The 18,959-nt window shown below is 32.5% G+C and overlaps 1 long non-coding RNA gene across 1 annotated transcript; it reads right to left on the bottom strand.

Moving 5' to 3' along the window:
* Positions 1 to 16,664: 16,664 nt before the first annotated feature.
* LOC126550163 (uncharacterized) lies at positions 16,665 to 17,989 on the bottom strand. The gene is made up of 3 exons (XR_007604205.1): positions 17,553 to 17,989; positions 17,199 to 17,463; positions 16,665 to 16,861 (listed from the first exon to the last, which is right to left on the bottom strand). It is a non-coding gene; the product is annotated as an uncharacterized LOC126550163 (long non-coding RNA).
* Between the last annotated feature and the right edge of the window lie 970 nt (positions 17,990 to 18,959).

Raw genomic sequence — 18,959 nt, 5'->3', positions numbered from 1 at the left:
ATATAGAAAAACGCATCAAGTATAGATAAGGTACCGCTGCAGTCGGTATAATATAACACGCATTTGTCGTTTTTCGACAACGAGTCATTATATAATAATAGAAATACTTATCGAAACGATGCAACGAACTCTTCGGGGGAAGTGAACACCGTTATTGCCACCATCACTGCGGATCTACACCCCCCCAAAACTATAGCTACCCTCATCGCCGTTATCAAACTGAAATCGTTTTTTTTTTCGGTTAACATCGCAAATCTCAATAAAAATCTTTAAAAAACTCGTTTATTGTCTATCTCTTGAACACTTCCTTCGCTACGAGGCACGGCCGAGGTATCGGTTGTAATACGCTTAAGCGATATGTTATACTATTATTCGAATTTCACATAATATTAAATGACACGATACTCGATTTATACTCATCGTAAATAATAAATTGTCAAGTTAACAGCCGTACGAAGGGAAAAAAAACCTTTCGAATGGTCGTTTTTTATGTCCATTGCGCAGTCCTATAAAGTGATATATGGTTGGAAAAAAACTGGCACGTTTTACGAAATTTCAACGCAATAACGCATCGTTTCGAACCATAGGTACTTATATACGTGTATAGTGCAGGTGTAATAAAATAAATTACCGGAGACGTCTAATTCGTTTCGATAGCCAATGTGCGTACTTATTTTATGTCCATTACTAAAAATATAGTAAACAGAACGCTCCTCGCGCACCGCATTATAGTTCGCGTATGGTCTTATTTATATGCGCCGACTGCATATCTATATACACAATTTATTGTTATCGGTCGTCTTTACCACGGTATCGTTTACGCCTCCAACCTATATATAGCTATATAATAATAATAATAATATATCATGTGTATTATAGTGTATATACGTATATAAATATAATAATATCTCTATAACTACGGGATATATATATACAGGCCGAGCGTGGCGTTTTCTAAACGATTATTATTACTATTATCATCGATTCAGATAGTAATGATATAAATTACGGTCGTTTTAATTTCCGCATAACGCCGGACTAACCACTACCGAGTCTCTCACGCTGCCGCCGATATCATGTTTTTATTGTAACATAAAAAGTTAATTATTTTGTTACATTAGATTATTGTTTAATACGGGATAAGTATCTACTATATTTTTATAGTTAACGTTTCAAAATCCATTTGATTAGAAACGAGTTTTGACATGTATTATTTACGGGCAGTTAATAACTCCATTTATTCGTGCCTTGATAGTCGCTGTAATTATAAGATTTAAAATTATTACCTATCCGGGTGAACGATATAATACTACTTCGGAATTTGTAAATTAAACCGTCAAAAAACTAGCGTAGGATCTTCTCGTCGTTCGAGTTTAGATTTGTTGGCCAAATAAAAAATGTATTTGCATGTTGACGGATCATTCAAGTGGGCCTTTATAAATTGTATTATCGAGTGTTTTTTCGGTATTAAGCGAAAGGAATACAACGTGAGTTATTGAACGTAAAAATATACAATTTATCTATAGTGAAATATCAAGAATACCATTTGGTATTTTTCTCCAGTAAAATAATATAATACAGTCGTTAATCATTATCCTTAAAACAAATCGGATATGGGGAACAACTGGTATTGATCTGCGATCAATTTATGATGCAAATATATTACAACCGTTATCTACCTGCAGACTTGGTTTTCCGCTGTTACAAACCTATAGGGATATTTTGATTCACGGAGATCCGCGATAGTCATGATTCAAACTAACTGAGCATTTTAAATTATAAATATTTTTTTTTTTTGTTTACATTCGTGTCTACAGTCAACCACTTTTTCACCTCACGTTATAATGTTATACATCCGAATGACAACGCCCCTGTAATTCGCACCCTGCTCCATTTACTCGCCTTAGACCAATTATTTTTTTATTAGTCGTGTCATAAAAATCGAATATATACGATACCAGCTATGTTATTGTCGCAGTCATTATCCCGTTTAGTATATATTTAAATGAGCTATTAAACTAGGTATATAATATGTACTCGCGTAGTCATTAGCTAATTAAAAAGTTTGACAACCATCATTGCAGCTTTTACGGAAAATGAAAACGAAAATACTCGTAACACAACGCGTGAATCAAAAATGTTTGAACACGACACCATTTTGAAAACGTAATATTGTACAGGCAGGTCGCAGTTGTTTACTTAACATATAACTCCACGTCTCCATAAAGGTGTATGTGTATATAGGTATAGCAGGTTTTTAGCGAGAGCACTTAAAAACACGGTCAAGTATCTATTATATATAGTGTGTGCATACTTTATATAGACGTTGTTATTAAACAATATAGCGTGTGAGAGATTTTAGTATAAAAATAAATGGCGTCAAAGTAAATTGCACTCGAAAAAAAACCGTCTTACAATGGAAAATCGAAAATGTGCGCGTTGTCGGAGGTCGTTGTTGTTTAGTAATCAAAATAAAACACATGCATATAATATGTTATTATTCTGAAACTGAAGTGCATTGCTCTTCTAACCACTCCATTATAATATTATATTCCATACCTATACACTGTACAATGCAGTTCATAATCATTCGCACTACACTTCCCATTAAATTCCCGACCGTAATACAGATCAGCATATTATAATAAATTGCTAGTATTACAAAAACGGGAGCATCGAGTCTAATATATACACATAATTACGTATATTATTTTAGTATAATCATAGCACAAAGAATGTTTCTGACCCCTTAACGCGTGTTTAAATTAACAAAAAGACGATTAGTATAATAGTATTATCACCTCAGGCGTGTGTGGTTATTATAACCGGAAGACGTTGTACAATTTTTACTTACTAGTGAATAGTTACCGGAAACATGGAAAAAAAGCACCATGTTTTAATATTTAATGTATAAAATATTATATTAATACGGACCGTGCGTATTAAATATAGCGGAGGTACATTGTAAGCAATGATTTAATATGAACATTGTTAGCTTAAATTATTATTGCTCTATAAATTCTTCTATATAGTAATAGAAATAAATAAACGAGCATAATATTTATAATTAGATACCTACCTATGTATTCCTATCACATGATAATTGTATGATATAAAATTAAATATATAATTGTTTATATATTAGATATTATAAACAGTAAAATACTTCAATATAAAATAATAAAAAATATTTTATAACAATATACCAAGTATTAGTAAAGTAAAATATAATAGAAATTGAATACAATATAGGACAAACGTGGGTTTCTTTAAAACCAATATTCTAAAATATTTTTTGTGAGAAATCGTATTGTGTTTTCATGCAGTGAAAAATTTAAAGTGTATTAAATTATCAATGTCTTTAACATCTATAATAGTTAGTAAGTATGAAAAGTTCAACAAAAAAAAAAAAAGGATAGAAGCGTCCTATGTAACATTTAATATATTAGTACTTTCAATATAATTAAGTAATTACCATTAATTACCAGAGATTATAAATACAACCATCTAAATTTGCAATCTGGTTATTTACGACACTGAACTATGGTTACATAAACAATCACTAAACAATAATGGTGAGATAATGGTCCATTAATAAAATGTCAGCAATGTTTGTTTTCTCTATCTGGCTCACGCCGAACATGGATAAAATAAAATCTCGTAAAAATCATATTTTTATGTTTTTGAATAATCTTAAAGTAAAATCATCCAGAAAAATATTATAGACAATAATGTTTTTGAAGGCATGACATATCATTTTTATCTAAAGATTGACTCAAACCTCAAAACAAGATATCCATTTAAATTTACAAAAATGTGTTTTTGCATTTAAAATCGAAATATGATGGAATGATTGGAATGTAAAAACATTATGTTAAACTCTCAAAAATATTATTTTTATGATTTTTATAATGAGTAGTTTTACTCTAAGAGGTTTCAAAAATCATAAAAAATTATCTTATGCGAAGACACTATATTTATATTGAGCGTGATACTGAGAAAAAAAACATAATATATTGCGCTGATATTATCCTTTCAATCATGATTTATTTGGTCATAATTGATTCATTACATTTTTAGTAAATTATTGAATGAATTAATATTTTATGCAACCTGTCATAACTGGGATGTGATTGTCATTATTTAATCGATTTTTGTGATAAACCGTCACACATAAATTGCCCTTTACACAGCCAGTGTAACTACATCTAAATATTATATAAATACATACTATAACTTTATAATACTCGCATATACATCTATACACGTATATTATAATTATTATTATCAATTCGAGATTTGTTTTATATCATTTATAATTTGTCCTACGCCTTAGTTATTTATTCGTCACCGACCGTTTGAAAAACATTTTGAAATTGATATGGTAATTGTAAAATATTTTCGTGCGTTGTCTTTATTAATTATTCTCATAGTAAAATCGTGAATGCGAATTTATAATAGTCGCTTTTAATTCATGTAATACATAAATAAATAAATAGCTACAGTAAATAGGTGTTTGTGTAAAGCGGATAATGCAAATAACGGTAGCTCAAATAAAAGTTCAATAATAGATAGTCAAATCGACCAATAATAGTACCTAAAAGCTTATTATTATACCATAATTTATTCAGATCGAATAGTCGAACAATTAACTATTGCATTTATATTCACAAGTGTCAAGTGTATAAATAATAAATTGAATAATTATAGTTTTATACACAAGTGTAGATTTATATTTAGTTTTTTTTTGTGAAGAATTCGACCTTATGATCAAAGCAAAACTGCAAAACAATACATTTTAAAATGACCGGTTGATAGCTGCCATCACACCTTGCCTCGCTGTCGTCGTTACCATCGCCTTATGTAGCCATTTAAATTTCAAATTTGATGAAATCGATATTCGTATGAAATCATTATTTGTGGATAATCATGTCATATACACTATATTTTTAAAACCACTAGTATATGTATATACATAGCAGCTATAACTGACTGCTACATAAACATATAGTTGACAACTGCACAAGTCACAAACATGCATACACATGCACAATAATTCACCCACATAACTCATCACTCATCAGTATGACAGTATTTTCCCGATCACTTCAGCAGCTGCTGATTCAGCTATAAACGACTAACTATACACTGTATATTGTATAATCATATTGTGATGATGTTGACGTCAAAGTTTATATTCAAGTACCTAGTCGAGGAAAAAATTTCCTATGTGCAAAATATTACCAAATAAGTTTTTGAAACTCCTGGATTCCGAAAGTAAATAAAAGTTTATAAAAAAAAACTTTAAGTGTTACACTCTTTTATAATAAATGAATAACTAAACATAAAATACACGATTAGTTAACTACTCATAATGTATAAGGTTGATTTTATATGTTTCTCATATAATATAATCAGTGAATACATAGGGTATATATTATAAGTAGTTTTTAATTTAAATGCTATAATAGTTAGTTTATAAATAAGTTTTTCGTCTACTGAAAAATTGGATTTTTTTCTCTCTAATTTATCTACCTTAACATGTCTTGATAGTATCACGTTGTGATCATTATTAAACAATTTTATTATAATATCTATTAAAGCTTATATTATAACGAATATGTCATCAAACTTGTACCTGTTTAATTATAACTAATGATAATAGGTTTACAAATATACATTACGTTTTCGATCCATGTTATCTTATTTAGTTATCTACTGTACCTGGATCCAGATACAACATCAACACAAGGCGACAACTATGCTTTGTGAGGTCTTAGATCCTTTTCACTTTTTCAGGATTTTCCCAAGTGGTTTATGACTAGCTTACCTATATACATTAATATTGTAGACTTACGTATATGACACTATGACATAATGTGTATAAAGCGTAGATTTTGATTATCTCGACGTAATCAAGTGATATATTATATTTTATAACATATTTGCATAATGTTTGAATAATATTAAATTTTAAATATAATAAGATATTGATTTACTTGTTTTTCTGTTCATATTTTGAATTTTTAAATGTATAGTTTTTTTTTTTTGTTTTGGAGTTGACATACAATATGTCTGCAAATCGAAATATTAATATTGTTTACTGTACATGAGTTAAAGTAGATACTATAATATTAACTAAACGTATATAATTACAATTTAAAGTTTTATTTTTATAATTTCTGTTTTAATGGTACTGCACACCTTCTATAAATCTGTGTTATAGAATGTAAATTGTTATCTATAAACATATATTATACATTTAAAATACTTATGTATTGCCACTATAATTGTAATCGATTAATAAATCCGTATTGATATTTTTTATTTAATAATCGTATTCTTTAATTTTTTTACTTATTTATTGTATTCTATTAAAATTAACTTTAAATCAAAATGTAGAGGTCGCGGAAATGTACTAATATAATTTGCACCAGATCAACAACTAATCCGCACGTGCCAATACCACCGGCCATATATTATTGTTTGTGTGTGAACAGTGTAATAGTGATGAAAGCACTGAACTAAAACACCGTGTACACTAATTACAGTGTACTTAAGTTATGCGAATGTAGTTAGTCCAATCAACAGTAGTGGTCAACATTTCTGAGGAAAATACTGATGAGTTTAGTGGGTGAATATTGTGTATTTAATAACGTATGCATATTGTTTGTGTAGGGCATATAATTTAACGGTATATAACTTATAATATTTTATTTTAAATTTCAAAAATGGTTTATTGGTTGTACTTGTTGTTTTATAATGTACAATAATATAGAGGTATAGGATAATATAGTAGGTAATTGATAATTTATAAATAAATATGTTTAGATTATTCAGTAATCTACTTTTCTTGTTGAACCATAAGCATAATTACAATATGATATACCTGTTTGTGCAATATACCTACCTATAAAATATAATTAAAATCTATAACTTGGCTAACAAGCAAAATCAGAGTTATATAGTCACCCGGTCAGAGCTGTGGCCTAGAATCTAAATAAGTTTTTCATAGAACACCTTTACAAAATCCAAAAAAAAAAAATTACACTTCTTGTGAAACATTTTACAATTTGCAATTTAGCACATTCTTGTGATTATAAATAATAAAACTATAGGTACCTACATTATTCGAGCCAAATACATTATGTTATAATAATATATTTTGATTCTCAGTATAGTAGATGATTAATTTGAGCTATTACTTATGTGAAACAATCGTCGACGGTTTTAACTTACTTTTGAATTTGGTGTGAAAATGTTTCATGGTTATTAAATACATGCTATATATTGTAAAAATGTTTTGTTATTCTCCATTTCTCTACCTAAATAATTTAAACACACCAAATGTTCACCGTGCTTCACGACGATAGTAAAACTGTTAACCGCATATCTGTCCGCATAAAACTGTCGAAACGAACGTATTCGCTCGTAATAATTATTCAGTATTGTTGCATATATTTCGAAATGTGCAGGGTAAAACGTTTATTCAGTGTGTGCTCAATTTGCAAATAAAGGATACTAAGCAATAAAGGACTTAAACGGCCGTCCGTACTTCCCACCATAATGCTATTTAATATTATATTATGAAACCATATTATATCGTGCGTCGTGCGCGTTCTGTGCACCGTGTGAAGAAAAATAGTAAAGCGTTTTTTTTCCATCAATTTATTTATTATTTCGAGTTGTTTTGACAGTAAAAAATCATTGGCGGTCGAAACGTGTTCGAAACGTGTCTCCAAATTCAATTTACGACTGGTTTTTCGACCACCGACGGACATTTATCCCAGCTAATGGCTCATAAATCTACATATATAGGTCGTTACTATTATACATAATGTATAATATACGTAGTATGTATATTAATATTATTGTACACACGAGCAACCGATGCGGCGTCGTTGTCGGAGGCGAGACCACATAAAATTATACGTCCGCCGCCACCACCGCGCAGAGATCCTAATCACTATGATTACTCATTTTGTTGTTTATACAAACCATACGTATCGCGTATTTAGGTTGGGTATGCCAGCACGTACCTATATTATATTATAATATATAATTTGTAACTTATTTATTATTATTATTATTATTTTATGTTTTTGAAACCGTAAAAAACGAAGCCGATAATTTCAGTACGAGCCATTATTAAGCATACTTGTATACTATATTTTACGTACCGCATGTACGGACGTGCGACGACATTGCACCAAAGTATATAATATAGTAATATAATATACTTTCCACATGACTGGTGGACGTTTTTTAACGCGGCCTGGCCGGCGCCAAAAGTCGATTTTCTCTAGTCGTTATGTACAGGTATAGGTATCAACATATTATTATAAATAATATAATAACATAGTGTTTCACAGCATATAATATATTATATAGGTTAGGTACTTACTATATAGGAGGCTTCGATGGCAACGATAATTATCGGCGTCGCTTAAGTACAGCGATCGTGCTACAGTGTCGATGGTGAGTTGTTATCGTCTTGTATACACAAGCATTATACGAGTATATGTTATACTTATTGCATCGATGTAATAATAAGTCGAGAGTCTCGAAAAGCGTTCGATATATTTTGTACTATCTTCCAAGCTAGTTTTAACACACATATACGTTATATTATAGTTTTCTAAGCTCAAGTTTATTCAGCATATATAATATAACCTATATATTATATATAACTTACCCCTTAATTCAGAAATCGCTAACTTGCTGATTTACAAGATACACGTCAAAATCGAGATTTTTTTTAAGTTGTAAGGCCTAACTAAATATTCCAACCAATATTCGTGTAGGTATGTAAAATTTATTTATTATTAGAATATTGATAATTTTAAAAGAAAGTGAAAGTTTTAATTAATATGGGATTGATGGTATGGGTAAATAAATAGAATCTAATATCTATTAATAGATTCTATTGTGATTACATTCGAAGTAAATTTAAAATAAATAGTTCACAATAGTTAATGTTAAAAAAAAATTAAAATATTAATGTTTAAATTTTTTTTTTTAAATTTAAAAATGTATTAGGTACTTAATTTATTTAGGTTTTCACATACGAGTATACACAGACAAACTAGTTATTACTCATTCTAAAGTACGTTTAGAAACCTCTGATAAAACTCTCGTGGGATACGTTATTTTAACTTGTTTATACATACACCATACTTAGGAACTAAGGATTGTTAAATTATAAAAAAATTTAAGTCCGTTATTTTAAATATCTGTGAAGAAATCATTTGATCCTGTTTAGGGAATTGTATTTGGATTTTCGGGAACTGTATTCACAACTTTATAATAATTGTATGACATAGAATAACGCGTTTATTATTACACGTGTAACGGAATTTTGGAATTTTTGTGAATGGATCGCAGTTTATTATTGTACAGCGGGCAAATGGGTGGAACATGGGTCTGTGCGGCGCGTTTCAATATATTTTCATTATATTATAAGTACAGTTAACGACAGCTAGCTTCGGGGATTATGTAAGAAAAAAAAAACAAAGCTGATCATCTGGGTCGCTGAACATAATAAGCACCCGCAGAGTTCATGAAAAGCATATTATAAGACGCACATATGTGTGTGGGCGTACACCATATAGCTCTATATATTACATTTATAGACAGACGCACTTCGCATATACACACTACGCATAACGTTCGATTTGTTTAGGTGTCACGTTGTATTCATTTGCGTCACGTTCCCCGAAGATTAATAACACGGTTCGGACAAAAAAATGCCTTACAAGAAACCGAAATGCCGATTAGAAAGCGTATATATTACGCAACACTAGACTGATCCCGCGCCGCAGCCGCCAGAGACGGGACGGAAAATGAAAGAAAAAAAAAATGTCGCTTTTATACACATTGCACGCAATTTTATTGTTTGCGTGTGCGAGTGTGTGCGTGTAGTTCTTACGTCTCAATAGTATCACGCTGCGAGAAAAACAAAAAAAACCTTCGTGTGTGTCGTTTTGTCTGATCGTTAAAAAGGTCGGTGGTCACCCGTTGTTCGCAATATAATACCTGCCACCGATTAATGTATTTATTGTGTACATGGAACGGTTCGCATTCAACAACATAATGCGCTGGTCGCAGCACTTGAGGTCAATATAGTAAAATGTTTAATGTTATATTATTATAACAAGACGTATCTTTATATTTTCGGTAGCACTTCGTCCGAGACGGCCGCATCCGGTCCGAACAGTAGGCGAAGAATATGGTCCATAACTATGTATTGTATTGTACACAGCTGCGTAGCTTATTATATTATGTATTATATTATTACGATACCTATACATTGATGACGCAACCGAATTGTGTATCGAAAACAAAAATGTTGGTGAAATAAAATAGTGTTTCACAGATTTTAAGGGGCTGCAGTCGACCGAGTTATCGCGTCCATTAATCACTATCCGACGACTTTTGATGAATACCTTTATACATAAAATATATATTATAACACGAATAAATAATTTAATATAATACATTTGTGACACTTCCCTAAAACGTTACAACTTTTCAGGCTTTGGGACTGAATTCCCTGTCATGTTTTTATAAATAATTTATCCTCTTGTATTTGAAATTGAATTGATTTAGAAAAAATTTAAACACACTTAAGCAAACCTTGAAATTTTCTGAAGTATTCCTTGTTATTTCTCTTAGCAAATGTCACCACTGAAAATAATGTCCTAATATGGCACGTGTTGTTCTCAAAGCCAAGTCAAATTTTTCAATGTACTAAATTTACAAAAATAGTCTTAATTAAAGAAGTTGCTAAAAACGATTTCTGTACAAAGGACGTTATTGTAAAATTCCGAGACCCACTTATGTTCAAAAATATGGACTGGAAGGGTATACAATAATAACATCAGTTCTCAAAATAATGTTTTAATTGGCTTAGTTAAGTATCAATAGTATCAAGTATTCAAGTATAATATGGTATAAACGATATCGGGAATTACCGGTTGTGTGTAAATTATAGATCTATGTGTGGGTACTTTGAAATTATTTATGTTTCACATAAAAAATTGTACCGACAATATACTAATTTACAAGACGTTGTAATCGGTTTTAGCCTCCAGGACGTATATTTTGTGAAATTGATTTGTGCACGCAGCAACGCCCACGACCATCAGACCATGAGTTGCACCGTAAATCAGACGTAGTTTACACATAATTTATAATATTACTATTTACTATTATAGTATTATCCACAAATTTGTACGCTTATAATTGATGTATACGAATATCGCAAACGAGACGATAAGTCTTAAAAATAAACAATATACATCATTGCATCATAATAATAATATAGTATCATAGTATCACACTTATTACTCGTTCTGTTCTGCGATAAAAATACTACTATTATTAAGTAGACTTTTTCTTCTTCTACGTAAAGTTGACTGTAGATTTACCAGTTTTTTCTTGTTTTTTTCTAACTCCATTCAGTTTAATTCCATTCAACTGTAAAATTATTTAAACAATCATAATACACATTAAAATATAGCTAATACTGATAAAATATTACGTAGTAGTTTCCGGCGAAAGATCAGTGAAGAATAATATTCTTTAGACTCATTAAAAATCATTAAAACTATACATGTAGATATAAAACATACGATTTTATGGAACCGTTGCACGTGTGGATTTGTATACAACTATTTTATATGCCCATTTAATATTTTACCAAATTTTATGAGCAGAATGAAAAAAATCCAACGTACAGGAGACACAATATTATTAGGCCTATAATTGTTTACGTAACGTTTCATAAAGTGAAACATCGTGTTCTCAACTCATTACGAACTAAAAGTTTTCGACACAAACTCCGGCACACTAACAGAGATTTTAACAATATACAGAGTGATTAGACGAGCATGCAAGTGAATTGCCATAAACCATTACACCCTGCATGATTATATCTTCTAATTTCACTATCACGGAGACTTATCATCTTTAATACAATACAAACTTCAATAACGACTCGTTCAAATTTTGACTTTGATATATTCACAAATATTAAGGCTAAATACTGCAATAAAAAGCGGTTGGTTAACATTTGAAAAAATGAAGTAATATCATCTCAAGACACTCCCTAAGTAGTGTAAAAAATCTCTACTATTTGAAAAAATTATGATTTTCAAGTACCTATATTTATTTTGAGTTCCAAAAATCAGATTTGAATAACTGCATTATATTGAAGAAGCAAAATAAGGGGATCGTGGTTGACGAATCATCCTGTATATTATACACAGTATACGCCGTGTAGGTTTTTTCCATTTGGACAATTTAATTTAATTTGAAAAAAAAAACATTCCGTTGAAATCGTCGTATTTTATTACAATATAATATATATACGAGTATATGATAATATTATAGTCTCGAGTCCTATCATCAGTCACGTCTTAGGTATGTATCATTAAATCGGTTTTCTTTATCGCATGATTTACGTGGCTCGTTTATTCGGTTGATTTATACAATTAATTTGTTGGTTTCTTCTTTCCGTTCTCAGCTCTATATATATATTATTAAGCCAACAGGTTTACGACGCGGTGACAGCGCCACCGCCGCCGCCGACGACGACGACGACGGTTCACTTATTAACTCGTCCGGCGGCCGCGATGAGATCCACACGCGCGCACTACCGGACGGCTATTCAAGGGGGGTTGTTCGTGCCACACAAGTCGCAAAATTAATCGTACTCGATGAGTCCGCGTGAACCGTGCACTCGCAACCAATGGCAAAAAAAAAACGTGTTGTGTTGCGGAGAAAAAAAACTGTGAAAAATACGTCGGACGTCCCGAACGTCATCGCCGCCCGCCGCGCCTCAAAAAGCGTGAAAGCATGACCCGTCAGCAATAACACCTACCGCGGTGTTCGATCTATAAGATTACGGCTATTGGAGGCCGCCGCGTAAATCAAAAGACAATATTTTGAAAAGTATAATAATATGTTCACCGAGTCGATTTTTTGAATTGTCGTCGGGGGTCGTCGTCAAACGTGACGACTTCGAATAAACGCGAAAACTTAAACGTTTTGCACGATATGCGAATAACTGAAGAACGTTATTCGTAGTGAGGCGGATAAAGTCGAGTTTTGCCTTGCGACTCGGCAATATAGCTATATTATTATTGTAATTACGGCGAGAGGCGTCGTAGTGGCCGTATTATATTGCAGCAGGTTGGGGTTTCGGACTGCAAAACGCATAAAAAAAAAAAATCGTCCTAGTACTTATGCCCGCACATAAGTATTATTTAGTGCATACGTATATACGCGTGTCATGCTCGACGGCCGATGAAATACGACGCGAGTAAGTTCTTTATACATTATTCGCCTTTTCACACGAACGTTATGCGCTGCAAAACTCTTGTACATTATTATAATATATTATCGCTATATACCTATACTAATAATAATAATGCACACTCTTTTTTTTTTTGCCGACTCCCTCTGTTTTTCGTCTCTCCCCGCCGCCGATTTCGTTGCGATCCTATACATACACATATACATATAATATTATATATTATGTTTAATAATATAATACGGTCGTGTGTGTATGTGTCAGTAGTTGTTGTATATAATATTATGTTCTCCGACAGTATATTACGCTTTTAAATAACAAACGGGGTGTCCTCCTCTGCGTGCGCGCGCCGCGGCGACCGGTCGTAAATCAGACGGTGCCGGTAATAAACTGGTAATTTATGCGCTGCGTATACGCGGCCTGGCAAATGGCCGCCGATTTTAATAAGCCGTTTTATGACGCCGCCTTTCTTCCAGCTAGGCCGTAAACTTTTACGAGGCACCGAAAACACGCCAAGGGCAAACGCGCCAGCGTATATATTATATATATGGTTTTTACGACGCGGACACACACACACACACGCTGCTCGTGTATAATATTATACGCTGGCCCGTGGATACGCGACCCTCTGCACGGTCGCCGAGTATATAATATTATTATATGGCCTCCGAACCGCGTAAAAACCCTTAACCCTGTCCGCCACCCCATTGTCGCATAATGTACCTTACAAACCTAAACGTACGAGACACCTCGCCCAGAGTAATATATAGGTATACGAACATTACGAACTGGCGATGGGAATAAGCGTTTATGCGACGACTTAGGTGTGTGTGTGTGTGCGTGAAGTCGTCTTGTCGTTTGTATATACTCGAGCGTGTGTCTGTGTGTATAAGGTGGTATATGATGGCGGTGTTTTGCCGTACACGTCGGTGGAATAATAGCAGTAAATTATTACCATATTGTCGTATTGTGTTATTATTATTATAATACGGTTGAAGTGACGGTCGTGATGTTCGAAAGTGAGACCCGGCCCACCCGGGCGGCGGCATATATAGGTACGACATAATATTATTATCATATTATATTTTATTATAATAATGCGTTTATCAACGTATATTTTATAGTATATAGGTACCACGTGTATACATAATATTATACGATATTGTAATATATCGTTTTTTTTTATTTTTTTACAAACTAGATTTTTTTCCATCGCACCGCACGAAATTTACGAGCCCGCTTTACCGCCATCCGACGACGAAAACAATATAAAATAATATTATTACCCAAAATAAGTTTTAGAGGTTTGACCTGACCTATATATATAATATATTAACGTTCACGATCTGCGGCGCATTAGATTTGGGTGATTCGTTTGAAAATGGCCATTCGAGCGATAGTTTCAGTAGTTCGATTTGACTTGAAAACGTCAAAAACGTACTACGAGTTAACCTTTTTAAGTAAGTGTTTAATATTATATTCTAAGAGTTATTAAAGTTTAAAAGCTAAAACCGTGTGTTAAAGATAATATTATACACCTCTAATTTTGAACATATTATGTTATTTATAAGGAACAAAATACATAAAATGACCTTGTCGAATCAGATAGGTTAGTTAGATAGGGCAGTGAGCCCGGTGACCACTTAAGGTTTGATTACAGTTTTTGATAAAGTTCCGTACTTCTTTGTCAATAATTTCCTTTTGTTTTGTTTATATAATACAGAGTACGGTCGATACTATAATATTATATACAACGTCTTATTGTAAACAAAAATATATTGTTCAATTCCTAATAAATATAAAGTACCTATGTATATATATATATATGCATATCCCGTATAGCTATAATATGCGATTCTTGATGATAATATATAGTGTTTATAAAAAGTATGTATCTAAATTTCTTGTATTCTTTAAAAAGTGATTTGATTGTGTGCTCCGTACAATTTGAACACATTTAAATAGTAGATAGTAATAATAAATATAATTATATGATTGTAATTTTAATAATAATTTTTATAGTAGGTATATTGAATTTGTCTATTCGGTAACCATTCATGTTCGATTTATATGTGTGCATAAAATATATCAGAACACATCAAACGATTCATTTGGTCGCCTACACAGCATATTAAATAGTATCTAAAACGAATAAATATATTATAGGTATATTATAAATTAGAACAACGATAAAAAGAAGAAGATTTATGTTTTTTTTTCTTTTTCATTACGCATTGTTCGATGCCCAATGGCTTTTTCTTTTCAATTCACACATCACAAATGTTGAACGTTTCATAACAAAAACTGTATTGTAGAGATGTATTTGTACATTTTGTAGGTATCTTGTATTATACGATTATACTATAGCCGTAATATACCTGTCTTCGCGTTTTATCGTCGCTATTTCCTAGTATTATGTTATATACAATCATTTCGAGATGAATTTTACACCCCCTAAATAAAACGTTCGCTCTGCGAAGGTCTAATTGTATTTACGTGTGACACTATAATAATATACTATTTCTCTTGCGCATGAATGTTCTTTGAACGGTCCTTACAAGTCACAGTATTATTGGTGGGCACGGCTAAAGAAGCCGTAATAAAGAATTCAGTCAAAAAAAAAAAGAAATTCAACGTACCGAAAACATCAATCGGACAATAATATCGTTGCTAGTTATATTATAGTAGGATATGTTATATTATTATACAAAATGTAAAATGCGCAAACGAACTTAAGTGTATAAAGTGATATTATATACAACGTATACATATATATCATATACGTAGAATGACGCATACACACACACGATATGTTCCATACGGCCTAATGTAAACTGTAAACATTGTGTGACGTGTGTACAACAAAATGTCTTAATTCATTTTTATGAAACACTACAGATTTGTTCTTTTATCCACTGCAACACTCATTCGACTCGATACGAAAGTCCATTGTCCTGTTGTCAACGTGTCAAACATACACAGTATTATACACATCGCGTATAATGTAACTAACTAAAACCGACAACCCCATTTGGATTACAAGTTATATTTAAAAGGGTTGCTTGTACTTTGACCTTCCGTGAAATCAAATCATTTTCCACTTAGAAGCATTCTAATATAGTTGTCAGACGGTATTAATTTAATTTTCCCGGGGTTTTTTACATTGTAAATTTTCATTAGAACTTTGAAAATACGGTTTAATTAAATTATATGATGTGCAACGGTATTAAATCTGAATAATTAATTTGTTTTATTAAAATTACTGCGAATGGCATGTATCGAATAATTTATATGATGGATTTATCGTACAAGTGATAAACCATAAAATACAATATTAAATAAATCACGATTTAAAATATATATTATAATATTATTGAGATTTATTTGAAATAATTTGTTTACCAATTTTTTTTTTTTTTGTCTAGTGACAAACCGAAAAATTATTCAAAAGTTCTTGTCATCTGGAATCCCAGTTATTGGAACCTTTTTTTTTTCTTAAGTTTGAAACCGACGGCGCCACTGTTCTTGAAAATTATGTACTAATACCTACCTACATGATTATCAGATTAGATTAAATAATACAAACCGCCGCAGCTATAAAATCATTAAACACTATGAAAATTTAAGAGGTGATGAGTAAATTAAACGTGATATCGATCGGTGTAGACGAGTAAATCGGTACGTGCGGTCGTGGATAATTTAAACACTAATAAAGTTATAGCATAAGTGAACATCAAAAATTTGAAAGCCATACATGTCGATGTCGTACAGGAAAATATCAAATCCTCGCGATACACTATCAAATGTCAATACACCATAAATCGTAATATTATTTTTATTATTAATAATTATTAGGCGTTAAGAGTAATACATAATGTTTTACCGATTTTTGGAATAGTTCGTTCGTAAAACATATAAGTGGTGCGTCGGTGTGAACTTATATACTTATAAATCGGCTGTAGTGACAACAGTATTAATTTCCTAATTACGAAAATTGAAAGCTTTTCGCCGGTCATCGTGCACCTGTTGTAAACCTATCATCATAGCAGATAATATCGTTATTAAGGTCGTATAGTAGTGGAACGCCTTCATGAGTGCTGTCGACTTGTGGTCTGCAAAATTCAGCGTCGTCGTGCAAATCGCAGCACCTGCACCGTTGTCGGCGAGGAAAATACACGTCATGACCGACTGTAGGTATATTGTACTTTTAATATACTCGTATTATTAAAATATTTACTAGTTCGCTCGCGCCGCGGTCGGTTATCGCGGACGTCCATCAGCGGCGAGATGGGATCAATTACGTGAGAGGTCTTTTCCCAGGTCTGAACGCGACGTCTTTTTAACCACCGCCGATGCTGTATTTTATTACGACCGCGTGTCGGCTTCTCTTTCTGCCGTTTTACGTCGTTTTTGACCCGAGATGAATATCGCACGCGACACGGAGAAAACCATCGGCTCTGCAGATATAATATAACTCGTAGGTACCTAGTCATTACGCGGTCGCCGTCCAACAGACCGTGTCGTGTAAACGCGTCCTATATTATACGTACACGTATATACGAATGCAAAGGCTTATGAGATACGGGGAGGCGATCTCCACCGGAGTGAATACTCTGGGCGGTGAGAGGTTGTGAGTGCGGGGTGACACTACAATAGCTAATAATAAAAAAATAATATATATAATTTTTTTTTTTTTTTTTAAAGCCAACGACTTGCGTGATTTACACATGTTGTTACATCGGATACACGAGGTATGATATAATTGTATATATATATAATATATTATAATATACAGAATGCATGTGCGCGGGAGTGGAGTCATTGTTTCGCTGTATATATGTGGTACAAGCGTACGAGTGTGTGTTTGCTTTTTTCTCGAAAATCGTGACTTACGACTTCCGTCGATCCTCTCGTGTATATTATATACGATCACTGCTACAGCCGCTCACGTAACGCTTACATACACACTCACACACACACACACTTTAATTGCCTCTTGTCGCCAGATTGTACACTCACAAGCACACGCACACAGCTATCGTGTGCGTACAATTAATAATGACGTCTGTCCGACGTGCCCGATAGGTCCGTGCGGCATTGACGGCCACGTACCGTGACGGCATAGAAATTATATATTATTACGTTAAGGTATACCTACAGTGTAAGACTTAGCGGTGGCGATAAAAAAAAAAACACTGTATATTATTATTTTTGTAACGTAGTGGCCAGAGAACTTCCGCCGATAACGTGCTTCGTATAAGCACGCACTCGGACAACCAAAATCATAGCTGATCCAGAAGGCGTCAGGTGTAATGATAATAATTAATAATACACATTAGCACATACCTTTTATGGTCGATTTTCGCGGCTCTCCGGATATCCACACTATTAAGCGTGTAAAACTTGTATGTATTAAATTTTTCACAATCACTGACAGTTGCACCTGCACACTGAGCCGATGCAGGATTTCCGTTTCGATTCACATCGAACCCCTCTCCCCCCTTCAAAAAAAAAAAAATGAGAAATGATTGCGATCGATTTAAGTGACTTTTTTCTCGTACAATATTGTGGTATAATATTATATTAAGAGGACGTTACACTAGTAATTTTAGCCATAAAAACTTGTCCATGGAAAACAAACAAA

The sequence above is a fragment of the Aphis gossypii genome, chromosome 2 (genome assembly GCF_020184175.1).
Source record: "Aphis gossypii isolate Hap1 chromosome 2, ASM2018417v2, whole genome shotgun sequence".
Classification (NCBI taxonomy): domain Eukaryota; kingdom Metazoa; phylum Arthropoda; class Insecta; order Hemiptera; family Aphididae; genus Aphis; species Aphis gossypii.
The sequence above is the reverse complement of the archived record's forward strand: the minus strand, read 5'-3'. Positions and strand labels throughout refer to the sequence as shown.